The sequence below is a fragment of the Somniosus microcephalus genome, chromosome 8 (genome assembly GCF_052327205.1).
Source record: "Somniosus microcephalus isolate GS21.2 chromosome 8, FLI_Smic_1.0, whole genome shotgun sequence".
NCBI lineage: Eukaryota > Metazoa > Chordata > Chondrichthyes > Squaliformes > Somniosidae > Somniosus > Somniosus microcephalus.
In genome coordinates, this window is record NC_140994.1 from 143,167,066 (window position 1) to 143,181,648 (window position 14,583).

General features: G+C 47.5%; 1 pseudogene; it reads left to right on the top strand.

The window, feature by feature from the left end:
* Window positions 1-232: 232 nt before the first annotated feature.
* Window positions 233-14,583, top strand: part of LOC147113836 (cytochrome P450 26B1-like) — a 37,640-nt pseudogene continuing 23,289 nt past the window's right edge.

Genomic DNA, 14,583 nt, shown 5'->3' on the forward strand with positions numbered 1-14,583 from the left:
CGGGGGGAGAAATTAAGCTTGGCCACACCCCAGTGAAATACCAAACCTCTGAGTATACTTTGATGCCTCTATATATTCAGACTATTTGGTCGTTCCAATTCAGACCTTTACAACTGGTCCTGTGATGCAACATCGCTAGACTCTTAAATCTACAAATTGTTATATTTTGTCCAGTTTTGTTAGCTCTATAGATCTGCTGCACTCGCTGATTTTTTTGTTGAAACGTCTGAGGATGGCCCTGATGGCAGTGCTGCCATTCCTGATCAGCCTTTTTGCTGTCCTGGTCCCCATCGTCCTTCTCGTGACTGCTTGCATGTATCTCTGGCAGCTTCGATGGAATCTAAAGCGAGACAGGGACTGGGAGCACCCTCTCCCTCCAGGATCCATGGGGCTTCCATTTGTCGGTGAAACATTCCACTGGCTCCTACAGGTATGTCTGATTGCTAATTATAGGAAGTAACTTTTGAAGGATAAGGTGGGAAAATAAACTGTTTGTTGGTTGGGATAGGTGTTTCGTTTTTAAATTTTATTTTATGTCTTTTTTTTTAGTTCTGTCTGTGTCCCAATTTGAGCCAGTGTTACTCTTAGGGGCAAGTCCTGGGTGACTTGTGCTCCAGCTTCACCCTTCCCCTGTGAGGAGAGGCCTAAAAGGGAACAATTTGCTACAATCTAGTAATTTATAGCTTTTCCATATGTCAGTGTCAGGTATTATTATACAGATATAGAAATAAAGAACTTGCATTTATATAGTGCGTTTCATGACCTCAGGACGCTTTACAGGTAATAGTCACTGTTGTAAAAGTAGGAAACACGACAGCCAATTTGTGCACAGTGAGGTCCCATCAAAAAGCAATAATCAGATAATAGTGATGTTGGTTGAGGGATAAATATTGGCCAGGATGAAGTCCTCCTGCCCTTCTTCGAAATAGTACAGTGGGATTTTTTATGCCCACTTGAAAGGGCAAACAGGATCTTGGTATAACAGGTTCCAGCATCCGCAGTATTTTGCTTTTGTCTTGGTATAACTTCTCATTCAAAAGACTCCCTCAGTACTGCACTGGACCATCAACCTGAGATCTTGTGCTCAAGTCTTACTGGAGTGGTATGTAAACTCACAACCTTCTGACCCAGAAGCAAGAATGCTACCAGTGAGCCACAGATGACATAGTACAGACTGGGTAAAAGGGAACAATTCACTCCAACCCAGTACTGCACGATTCACTTGTGCCTCATGTCAGCTCCTGTACAGATAAAGTACACATGGGGTAAAAGGCAACAATCCACATTCATCTGGTACAGCACAGCTTGTGTGTGTTTCATTAACTCTTATACATGTACACACAATGGTAAAGAGTTTGCATAGTGATGTGCTAGTGATACATGTCAGCATTAGACTCTACTGTAAAGAATTACTAACAAGGTGCATCTATCAGAATATTGCTAGGAAGCTGGATATATCAAGAAGTGCACGGAAATAAAATCAAAATGCTAGAAATATGCATCAGGTCAGTTGTCATCTGGAAACGCTTCACCAGAATCGATATTGTCAGAGACTGACCAAAATTAAAACAAGAGATGAAGGTCAAGAGTGCAGATACACTAGCTACCTTCACAAAGGGTGGCAAATGGGATTAAAGAAAGAAAGACTTGCATTTATATAGCGCCTTTCACGACCACCAGACATCCCAAAGCAGTTTACAGCCAATGAAGTAATTTTGAAGTGTAGTCACTGTTGTAATGTAGGAAACGTGGCAGCAAATTTGCGCACAGCAAGCTCCCACAAACAGCAATGTGATAATTACCAGATAATGTTTTTTTTTCATTATGTTGTTTGAGGGATTAATGTTGGCCAGGACACCAGGGATATTTCACCTGCTCTTCTTTGAAATAGTGCTATGGGATCTTTTATGTCCACCTGAGAAAGAGCAGACAGGGCCTCTGTTTAACATCTCATCCGAAACAAGGCACCTCCGACAGTGCAGCACTCCCTCAGCACTGCACTGGAGTGTCAGCCTAGATTTTTGTGCTCAAGTCTCTGGAGTGGGACTCTGAACCCAGAAACTTCTGACTCAGAGGCAAGAGTGCTACCAACTGAGCCACTGGTTGACACACATAATCTGTAGCAAATGCCAACACCAGAATAAGAAAGTCAAACCAAAGTCATAATGAGAGGAGGAACAGAACATCTTCAAAGAAAGCACAGTTGGTTCAACTATAGGTTATTGTACAACATTTTAGCTTGAATAAATTCTTTATGAAAAAAAAATTGAATTTGTTAAACAAAACAGTTTACAATGTATTCATGTGACATTCCTCTGTCCATTGTTTTAATGGACACAGCAACTAATTTAAAATAAATGGATGAATGCCCCTGTTAAAATAGCAAATGTTGTGTGAGCATGTTATATATTCATACACCAATATCACAGACAGACATATCGAGGCTTCAATTTTCCAGGACTGTATAGCCCCAGTGAGCAGGAAGAAAGCAATATTTGCTTGTGTAAAACTTACTAGGTCTGATTTTGCTATTGTTGCGCTGAGTGTATAGGATCACCTGGGCACGGCGAATAGAGGGAGATCAGGTGGGGGAGAAACACACACGTATAATGGAGCCTGCCCGATTTTCGATCCAGTGCTAGGTCTTTTCAGGATGAGAACATTTGAGGGTTGGTGAAGACTTTGGCACATCTACAGTTTGTCACGTGTCGTTGGAGGTGCCCATTATGCACAGCTATACTAAACAGTTTGGACACCTCTGGAAGGCCTGTTCTATGGGTCTGCATTACCCCTCTCGCCCACTCCTTCTATCTCTGTTCCTTCTCTCTGTCCTTTTCTCTCATTCTTGCTGTCTCGGTCATTCTCTTTGTATTTCTCTCTGCTACTCTCTTGCTGTGTCTCTCTTTACTATACCTTTCTCCCTTTACTTATCTCCCTCGCTTAATCTATTTTTTTTTTCAGTTATTTGCATCCGCTATCCTTTTACTCCAGTGATCTCCCACAACAACAGCAGAGCTACAGAAACCAGGACCTGAGCCCCAAAAAGGAGAGTGGGATGGCACGGAGATGTCAGAGCTGATACTGGAGGCTGGGGTTGGACAGAGTCAGCATGCATATACCTTTTGAGTTTCTTCACATCAGACATGAGTCAGGCCAGGCTGAGGAGTACAGGAGAAAGTGTAACTAGGATCGAGGCAAATGATTTAGCATGGTGGTGAGTGGAGGGGAGGGGAAGAGAGGATTCAGAACAATTGAATGGTGGATGAGGAAGTTTTTGGGTGAGTTTGTGATTTTTCTTTGTGTGTGAATTATTGAATTATGGGGGGAATTTTTACAGGAAAGAGTGAGTGGGTTTGGGAGCGGGTGGATGGTTAAAAGCACTGAAATTAACAGCATGTCGGGAAGCCGGCTCCAACCCGCTGAACAAATGACAGGCAAAAAATCCCATAAGTACTGAGACCTCACACCTGCTTCCGTGCCTAATTGAAAGGCTTTTGCTCACAGCACTTGTTCTGAGAGTTTGCTTTCAGTACTTTGCAGCTGATTTATACAACTTTGTAGCTGCTTTCTACTAACTTGGAGGTGACTTTCACTACCTTGGAGGCCACTCTCACTATTTTGGTGGTTTGTGCATCTGATACCCACTTTCCATCTGTCATACATCAGATCAGCGTGGGTGCCGCTTATGCTTTTTCACCTTAGACCTCAGATGAAGACCAAGATGAGCAGCAGCAGATCCACAACCAGCAGCACCAGCCGGAGCAGCAGCAGCTTTCTCCTCACAGACCTGCCACTCCACAGGAGAGTGGGGATGAGCCCAGAGGTGCAGCTCGCAGGAGGCGATACCCACAACGCAGAGTATATAGGCAGAGGATCAACTTCCAGGACATGTCTGAACAGCAGTGCCTCAGGAGGCTCAGGGTAAAGCGTCAGGTCTCAGCAGACATTTGCAGCCTGCTGGAACAAGACCTCCTGCCAAGTGGACCTGGTGGCCATGCCTTACCAGTGGCTGTCAAAGTGATCACCGCCCTCAACTTCTTCACCTCAGGCTCCTTCCAGGGATCTTCAGAAGACATTTGTAGGATTTTGCAGTCGGCCACCCACAAATGCATCACACAGGTGACCGATGCCATGTTTGCCAGGGCAGGCAGTCTTGTACACTTTGCCACTGATGAAGCCAGTCAGAATGAGAGGGCGCACAGGTTTGCTGCTCTGGCTGACTTCCTACAGGTGCAGGGTGTCATCGACTGCAGACATGTGACAATCAAGGCACCCCCAGATCACCCAAGTGTGTTTGTGAACCATAAGGGCTTCCACTCCATCAATGTGCAGCTCATCTGCAACCATTAAAAGATAATTATGCAGCTATGTGGAAGATTCCCAGGGAGCTGCCATGAATCTTTCATTCTACGCCAGTCCACCCTCCCTGAACTCGTCGCACCTCTGAACAGACTTACCAGCCGACTGCTTGGACACAAGGGTGTTGCGTTTGCAAAGATAATCCAGAGACCGTAAGCAGAGTTCAGTTCATACTGCTTTTTTAATGGCTGCCACACACACACACACTTCCAGGCAAAGGCAATCGAATACCTATACACAATACAATGATAACAGCACTATCAAACTCCATGTGCTCAGGCCAAGGCAATCGAGTACCTATCACCAATGTCAGACATAACATTTCCTCCCCCCTCACAGAATTTCAAACATGAAATGTAGTGACAAAGTCCTGTAGTTGGCCAGGGCGAGAACATGTACGAACAGGCCGAGGTGCGGACTGGTGAAGAGCAGGCCGAAGTGGGGACGGGTGAGGAGCAGGCTGAGGCACAATATCTGCTTGAGGGTTGGCTGGCTGAGCCACATGTGCATCCCGCCACTCTGTGGGTAAGGCTTGGGGATTAGGTCCATATAATCCCGCATCAGGGGATGCTGGCACCTTCCAAAGGTGGCTGGCATGCCACCGAGAGCCGTCAGTGAGGCAGAAAGTGGCTGGTCCAAGTTGACGGCTGATTTGGAGAGGGGTGGACCAGAATGATGCCATCTTATTGTTGCGGTGAGGCCTGCGGACTCTGACCCAATCGGAGACTGAGATGTTGGGCGCTTTGGCCCTCTTCGACTGGTCGAAGCGGAGTTTCATCTTCTCCTGCTGTCTAGCGACTGTGGCTTGAGCCGGTGGAGCAGGGCTCTGAGCTAGCGAGGGGCGGAGCCTGCCAAGGGGCAGCATGAGCTCACGGCCTAGCATGAGGGATGCGAGTGGAACCCCTGTAGTGGAATGCTGGGAGGCTCTGTAGTGCAGCAGTGTGTGGAGGAGGGCCTTGTCAAACGCACACCCCTGGGATAGGTGTGCTCTGAGGCCATTTTTCAGTGTCTGGTTAAAACGCTCCACCCCCCCATTTGACTCGGGGTGGTAGTACGCTGTGCATATGTGACGGATGCCCTTGCTCTCAAGGTAAGAGGAGAGTTCCGAAGAGACCATTTGGGGGCCATTGTCTGTGGTGATGGCCTTTGGATGCCCCCAGCGGGAGAAGAGGGACTCAAGGATATCAATGATGACCCGAGAGGTGACGGAGCCCACGGCAGTGACCTCTGGCCATTTTGAGTGCAGGTCATAGGTCACCACTAGGAACCGTTGATGGTGGGACACACCATGGATCTCCCCGCAGACGTCCAGCTGCAGGTGCTCCCAGGGCTGAAAGGGCCAGGCAAGGGGTTGCAGGGGTGGAGGAGCTTGGTGGCCAGTCTTGCCACTTACAAGGCAGGCTGCACAGTCCTTGACCAGGGCCTCGATTTCCCTGTCAATACCCAGCCACCACACTAGGTCTCGGCATCGTTGTTTGAGCTTCACTATGCCCAAGTGGCCCTCATGCGCCATGGATAAAACACGCGCACGAAGGGCACTTGGGACCACAGTGCAGAGCCCACATGCAACACAGGAGTCATTCCAGCAGGAGAGCTCCTCTTTAACTCTGGAGTAGGCAGACAGTTCCTCAGGCACCTTGCGAGGCCAGCCATCTCTGATGAAGGTGCACAGCTGGGAGAGGGCCAGATCCTGTTCAGAGGCCTCTTTGAGCTCCTGGAGAGAGACTGTGGTTTGGAGAGGCGTGTGCAGCATCTGGACGATATCCTGTTCCACATGGTCAGACCCGACGAGTGGGGCTGGGGCAGAGACAGTGCGGGAGAGCAGATCTGCAACAGCATTGTCACGTCCTGGTGTGAACTGGAGACTGAAATTGTATTGGCGGAGGCGGTCAGACCAGCGGTGTAGATGCAGTGGTCTGTGGCCCGTGCCGGATGTCGACAGCAGGGCAGTGAGAGCCTGGTGATCGGTTCGCAGGGTGAAGGCACGGCCATACGTGTACAGGTGCCACCGCCCGCATGCCCAGACGCATGCCAGCGCCTCATGCTCGCCTACTGAGTACTTCTGTTCGGTGGGGCTGAGGGCTCGTGAGGCAAAGGCGATTGGTTTCTCCACTCCATTCTGTATCTGCGATAACACCGCCCCCACAGCTGCAGCGGACGCGTCGCAGGTGACGAGGGTGGGGCTGGCGACGTCAAAGTGAGCCAACACGGGAGGCGATGTGAGCTGCGATTTGAACAGGCGAGCAGCTTCCATACAGGCTTGTGACCACACCCAGGGCTCATCCTTTCGCAGGAGCTGGCGCAGTGGGGCTGTGGTGGCTGAGTACTGGGGCAAAAACTTCAGGTTGTACCCAGTCATGCCAAGGAAGGAGGCAACCTGTGCTGCAGAGCTGGGTTCTGGGATGCTGTGAATGGCATCCACGTTTGACTGGAGTGGGGATATACCGTCAGCCAACAACCGAAACCCCACAAATTCGATCTCTGAAACAGCAAAGACACACTTTTCGCCATTCAGTGTGAGCTTGTGTTTTGCTAGAGCCGTGAAAACTCTGCGAAGGCGTTCGTCGTGAGTGGAGGTCGAGGGCTCATGCACGACGATGTCATCCAGGTAGATGGCCACCCCAGGAATGCCCACGAGCACAGAGGACATCACCTTTTGGAAGCAGCTGGATGCAGAGCTAAGTCCAAATGGTATCCTGGTGTACCGAAGGACACCAGCATGTGTCACAAAAGCAGTGAGGTCCCTGCTGCTGGGGTGGAGGGGAACCTGTAGATAGCCCTGTCGAAGGTCCAGTTTCGAGAACAGGATGGAACCATAGAACTGCGCTGTGAGTTCCTCTGACGTGGGCAGTGGATATTTGTCAGGGATTACAGCCTTATTCACTGCTCGAAGATCGACACAGACGCGTAGACCACCTGACTTTTCCGTTGCGACCACCAGGTTGGAGACCCATGGGGAGGCATCAACTGGTTTGATGATGCCAGCTTCCAGTAACTGCTTTAGTTCAGCTGTGACCCCGTCACGGAGAGCAAGCGGGATGCGGCGCAGTGGCTGAATGACAGGGGTAACGGTGGAGTCAACCATGGGCTGGTGGGTGAAAGCAGTCAGGCAGCCCAGACCCTCGAAGAGTGCTGGCCATGTTTGGCGCCACGGTGAGGCGACGTGCAGAATCGCAGACCCGCCGGTGTCCAAGAGAGAAAAACCCAGGTCAGTGAAAAGATCCAGTCCCATCAGGTTAGCTCCTTGGTGTGCCACATGAAAACAAAAATCTGGCAAAACTTTTGTTCCATAGCGTACAGTGAGGTTGACTGAGCCCACTGGTCCAATTTTCGAATTACCATACCCGCAAAGGGCAGTGGAGGGCGAAGAGAGTGGCAGGGAGCTGAAAAAGCATTTGAATGTGTCCACATTCAGCAGGGAGACGCTGGCACCGGTATCCAATAACAGAGGGATGCAAACATCATTCAGGTTAATTGTGCATGACTTGAAAGCCACTACTGGCTGAGAGCTCACATTGTGAATTATAGGCCAACTGCTTGAGGACTGAGAGTGTTCATCTGTAGCAACAGGGGCAGAGCGGCAGACCTTGGCAAAGTGATTTTGTTTTCCACAATTGCGGCAGGCTTGGCCGCGCGCGGGGCAATTCTGCGCTCTGGTAGCATGTGAACGAGATCCGCAGTTTCCACACTGTTGCCGCGGTAGCGCGCGTTGCTGCCATCGCGCGAGCATTATAGTGTCAGGGCTGTTGGGGCCGAGGGCGCCGTCACTGGGTGTGTGTGCTAGTTTCGCTGCACATTCGGCTGCAGACTCCACTTGAAAGGCAATGTTGACTGCCTGTGACAACAACAGATCGTCGGACTCGAGTAACAGTCTTTCACGCACTCTCACGTTGTTGGTGTGCTCTATTGGTTGATCACGCACCATCTCATCTTGTAGCGCACCGAACTTGCACGAGCTAGCTAACCCCCTCAAATTAGCCACGTATTGATGCACCGACTCGCCGAGGAGTTGGTGACACTGTCTAAAAATGAATCGCCGCAGGAGGGCACTTTGTGGGGCAGAGAAGTGTGTGCTTAACAGAGCCACAGCCTCATCATATATTTGAATTGAGTCTGCTGTGCATAATGTCCCAAGAACACGCTGGCCCTCCGCTCCCAAGCAATGGGATAACAGTGCCTTTTTCCGAGCCGTACTCACAGTTTCTAGTCCAAGAGCAATGAGGTAGGTTTCAATGGACTGTAACCAGCGAACCCATGGGATTGGGGGCTCACCTGGTAGTGCAAGGAAGGGAGGAGGTGGTGGAAGAGAGATTTCAGCCATCCTTGTCGCCAAAATGTTGCGTTTGCAAAGATAATCCAGAGACCGTAAGCAGAGTTCAGTTCATGCTGCTTTTTTAATGGCTGCCACACACACACACTTCCAGGCAAAGGCAATCGAATACCTATACACAATACAATGATAACAGCACTATCAAACTCCATGTGCTCAGGCCAAGGCAATCGAGTACCTATCACCAATGTCAGACATAACAAAGGGCTATCCACTTAAAGCGTGGCTGATGATGCCCGTGAGAAGCCCAAGCACTGAGGCCCAAGAGTGCTACAATCAAAGCCATATGACGATGAGATGTGTCATTGAGCAAGCAATCGGGATGCTGAAGATGTACTTCAGGTGCCTCGACAGATTTGGAGATGCCCTTCAATACGCAGCAGCCAGGGTCTCCAGAATGATCATGGTGTGCTGCGCTCTGTACAACAGGGTGCAGCAGCGAGGATTGGAGCTGCAGGAGGAGCAAGGTGCAGAGCCTCTGCAGAGGCGGAGGATGAGGAGGAACAGGAGGAGGAACATCATGTGGCCATGGCACCAGCAGCGGCGCACATTGCTGCCCTGGATGGCCTCATAATGGCAAGATTTAGTTAGGTTGCATCACTGCACCCATCTGGCAGCCACATGTTGAACACACTTGCCCCCCTCCCCCAGCACAACGCAGTCCTGCAATCAACAAAGCGTCCCACAGACACCCATTGCTCAGAATTAAGTCTTGTCTTACCATTCATATGAAGTGAGATGGTCACTTGCCAGGCAGCAGGCAAAAATGGGCAAGACGGGAAAGTGCTGCAAATAAATAATTTTTATATGTTTCAGAATGTAAACATAAACTTAACAATGGCCCAGAAATTAGGATCGGGGGCTTGCTGCGCGTGCAAGCCCCCGATGTGCACTTACCTGGCGCGCCGACAGCTGAAGCCTGGGACTGCTTGGAATTCCTGTCACTGGCCCGGTTCAGCTGCCATCGCACTGTGCTTGCCTGATCCAACGGCGTAGTTAGTGCGATGTGCCGGCTGGGATCAGGTGAGCACTGGGCAGCCAATCAGGGGAGGGGAAACTTCATTCATGAGTTTGATAGTAAGAACTGTCAAACGCATGAAAACTACGGGCACCCAAAACACTACTTAAACTTTAAATAACATTTTAAAAAACATCCCACTAATTAAATGAACTATAAATAACTTTAAAAAAACTATTTTAAACAATTAATCAAATTTTTGAAAAAAATAATTTTTTAAGAAATCGGGTCTAAAAATAAACTTACCTTACTGTAAAGTCCTTAAAAACAATAAAGCTGCGGAAAAAATGTTATAATTTAAAATAATAGACCACTTACCTTAAAGAATCAAGTCCTTACGCCTCCTTTTTACATTTCTAAAAAGTTCAGGCCCTTACACACGGGCAAACCTGTCAAAAAGAAGGAAGTTCAACGCGTGCGCGCAGAGTCCTGCGCGCACGCGTTGGACCTCTGAACCCCTTGGAGGAAATGTCGGTTCCCACGCATGCGCTGTGCATGCTGAAATCTGGCACTTCCAACGGGCCCATGCGTGAGTACCCCGTCCGTACTCACGCGTTGGGACCGGAATTACTGGCCCAATGTAACATTGTGTAATGCACCCATGTGCATATCCTTGTGCAACTCCAAATCTTTCATCTTCCTTTTTCTACTACACTATGTAAGATCTTAACGACCTCTGAGTTCTTAAACAAGACACCAATAGGCAGCAGCCAGTATGTTGGAGCAATAGATCAAGATTTATTAAGCATACAGCGTAATATACTTAATATTAGGTGATAGTTTTAACGAGTAGCTCGCAGCCCTTGGTCTCTGGAACCTCTCGGACACAGATGATGGCGTCTTAAGTCTGTTCCTTTGTCCTCGCAGTATGTCTGTGTGAAACTGTTCTTTGAATATCGAGGTTTTAACCCATTCCTTATCAACAGTTTAGTTGGCCAGTGCCTTTAACAAAATCACCTTTTTTAATGGTTCTAATGGTCAAAATACCATTGTCACTCAGGTTAAAGCTAGTAACCTGGCCACTCCCTTTCCAGTACATTTCCATCAACTTTGCCATGTTCAGTGTTATCTTGTTTATAGCTTTTCACCCCATTGGAATTCACCATATCTCTTTCATTTCATGCCTCAAGCAGTACAAGGCCTTTCTCTACACCAAGGGCCCAGATCATTTCAGCGCTGTTTCACTAGTCTTGATGTATCCAGACTATCTCACTTTAATCAACCAGATGAATACCTTAACTTCCATGATCTCTCTCATTTATTGGAATTTATACTAATTATTCTTTAAATATTGTTGCAATTAGTTTTGTTAAACAAATTCTAAGTTCTAACAGCATTATAATATGTTTTTCTTAGCAATTTAATGATCTGACCTTCACTTGCAGTCTGTGGCTGTTTGTTATCAAAACTTAGTCAAAACTGCTTTTGACTGTGCAGCTACATTTTGAACAAGTTTTCTAGTTACCCAGGAGTAATTATGGGTAATATTATTTGGTCAATGGCTACACTTGAAGTTATACATATATGATTCTCGTCTACTAAATATCTTTAAATGTCAGCCTTTCGTACAAGTCCCCACCTCGAGGATGAAATGTTTTAAACATTGATTCCTCGTCTACTTCAATCTGTTCTCTGACTAATGTTGCTGCAAATTGGAATTCTCTAATTGAGGGGAACGGAGCGCTTCTCAAATGAGGTTTTATCCCCCTTTTCATTATAGGCCTGGGTGCTAATTATGACACTCACAGGGGCCGACAACCGCCTATCCTCATGGATGGAGGACACCTCGGGGTCTCCCCAACCATCATGTCGGCCGTGCCGATATGTCTTGTCTTCTAGTGCGTCCCAGCCTATCCTTTCTCCTCCGCCCGCTGCTCCTATTGCTGCATCATACGATCTGGCAGTAACAGCCCTGATCTGACCCCTCACTTAAATTCAACTCACTGTTCCGGTGTTCCAATTCTGCCCTGCCTGGGGAATCCTCTGTTTCTTCTATCTTTCCTGAAGTTACCCTGCCTGGGGTCTCCTCTACATTGCTTCGGATCTTCCCTTTCGGTGTGCTCAATTAATTTGTTAGTGCTGGTTAGTCAGGTTACATATATCAAATACACTATCATTACAAGCTGGATAACTACCAGAGTGTAATAATAATAAATAACTTCCGGATGAAGTTATGTGCACATCACTTCCTGTGAACTGTGAACTGTGAACTCTGTGCATACATCACTTCCTGTGCATACGTCACTTCCTGTGTTTGGACTAGTCTAAATACTGAACTGCTCAGTATGGTAAAAGGGCTTCTCCTAGAAGCATGGTGAAGACCGCTCTTGTATATAGTATAATTATAAGTTGCTTAAAGCTTACTTTAAAGTTCCTTGATGTGTGAGACTCCTTTTTACATCAATTTAAGCAACTTAGTATTTACACTCACAAATACTAGACCTTCGGACAAACTCGGAGTTAAGGATCCAGGGAACCACCCATCATGGAAAACATCCTTAAACCTACTCGTCTGGACTTGGACCCAAATGCGCCAGCAGCTGGCAGGGTATGGAAGCATTGGTACCGTACTTTTGAGAATTTTCTTGATGAATGTAAAGCGAATGCTTCTACTAAACTGAGGATACTTATCAACTATGTGACCCCAACAGTGTTTGAATATGTTGATGAATGGGATAATTACGATGAGGTGATCCGGGCACTTAAAAAACTATATGCCAAGACCGCAAATGAGGTCTATGCTAGACATCTACTGGCCACAGCCCGACCAGGGCCAGGGGAATCGATTAACAAATTCCTTCAAGAACTTCGCAGGCTCAGCATAGATTGTAACTTTCAGGCAGCCTCGGCTGAGTTGTACCGCGAAGAAATGATTCGTGATGCTTTCATCTGCGGGATTGCCTCTCCATTTATACGCCAGCGTCTACTAGAAAGTAAAACACTTGAGCTACAAAAGGCTTTTGACCTGGCTTGTTCTCTGGATTTGGCAAAGAAAAATGCAGACCTCTATCAGCTGCCCAGATCTCGGTCTGCTGCTGTAACTGCAACCAGATGATTCAAGTGGCCTCAGGTGAACCCTATCATGGAGGAATCTAATCCTGATAATAAATCTGATGAAGAAGAGGAGGATGACCCCATTTTAGCAGCCTCTTGGCAATCTAGGAAGGAATGCTTCTTTTGTGGAGATTCTTTTCACCCTAGGAAATTCTGCCCTGCTCACAATGCGATCTGCAGTCATTGCGATAAAAAGGGACACTTTGCAAAAGTTTGCCAATCAAGAGCCTCTACGAGGGTCTATCCAGCTAAGGCCTACCGAACTGCCCCAATTAGGGCCTATCAAGATGCTCCGGCTAGGACCTATCAAGCTTCCTCTCGAGCTCTCTCCCGAAGAAGCACACCTAGAGTTTCAGCCACTCTCTGTGCAACCACACCAATTACAGCTGCTTGCCCACAGAACCTGTTTCATGCAGCTACAAAAGTTTCAATTAATGGGCATACCTTAGATGCCTTAATTGACTCAGGAAGTACTGATAGTTTCATTAGAGAACAGATTGTTGCGAAATTGAAACTACATATCTTCCCATCGGACCAGGCAATTGCGATGGCTCAGTCATCACTTAATACCAGAATCTCCGGCTTTTGTATTATTGATATGACACTTAATGGTCGCATGTATCCCTCCACCCGACTTTCGGTGCTCAAGGACTTATGTAGTGATCTCATCTTAGGGCTGGATTTTCAAAAACAGCATAAGAAACTCACCATTGAGTTCGGCGGATCCAAACCTGGACTTACTATTTCTAATATACTGTCTAAATTACCGTTTTGTGCATTATCAGCAGCTTCACTTGATGAACCCTCATTATTTGCCAGTATTCCTCCTCGATGCAAACCAATAATAACGAAATCGCGGCGCTTTAGTCAGGAAGACCAATCTTTTATTGAGGCTGAAATCTCTCGACTTTTGGCAGAGGATATCATCGAACCATGTTCGTCGCCCTGGCGGGCTCAAGTCGTCATCGTCAAGAACCCTCTAAAACCTCACAAACAATGACTATGCATTGATTATTCGCAAACCATCAATCAATATACTGACTTGGACGCCTACCCATTGCCACGCATTGATGATATGGTTAATAAACTGGCCGAATACAAAGTATTCTCAACTTACGATTTAAAAAGTGCCTATCATCAGGTACCCTTGAAGGTCTCAGATAAGCAGTACACGGCCTTTGAGGCTAATGGACGGCTGTACCAATTTCGTCGCCTCCCATTCGGGGTTACTAATGGAGTGGCTGTCTTCCAACGGGTAATGGATGGCCTGGTTAAGCAGGAAAACTTACGGGACACTTTTCCCTATCTTGATAACATTACTATTGCAGGTCACGATCAACAGGAACATGACGCCAACCTCCAAAAATTTCGGGATGCCCTCCATCACCGTAACTTAACTTTGAATGAATCTAAATCTGTTGAGTCGCAACCGACCATCAACATCCTTGGCTACTGCGTAGGCAATGGTATCATTAAGCCAGACCCAGAAAGACTTCGCCTGCTCCAAGAGCTCCTGTCACCTAAGAATCCGGCTTCTTTACGTCGGGCTCTCGGTCTGTTTGCATACTACGCTAATTGGATTCCTCATTTTTCAGACAAAATCCAACCCTTGCTGCATGCTAGATCATTTCCATTGGAAACAGCGGCTGTTGCAGCCTTTAACCTTCTCAAAAAACAGTTGGAGAAAGCGGCTCTTCACTCCATCGATGAGAATCTCCCTTTCATAGTCGAATGTGATGCCTTGGAGGTGGCGATCTCGGCTACTCTAAATCAGGAAGGTCGTCCTGTAGCATTTATGTCCAGGACCTTACAAGGTGCCGAG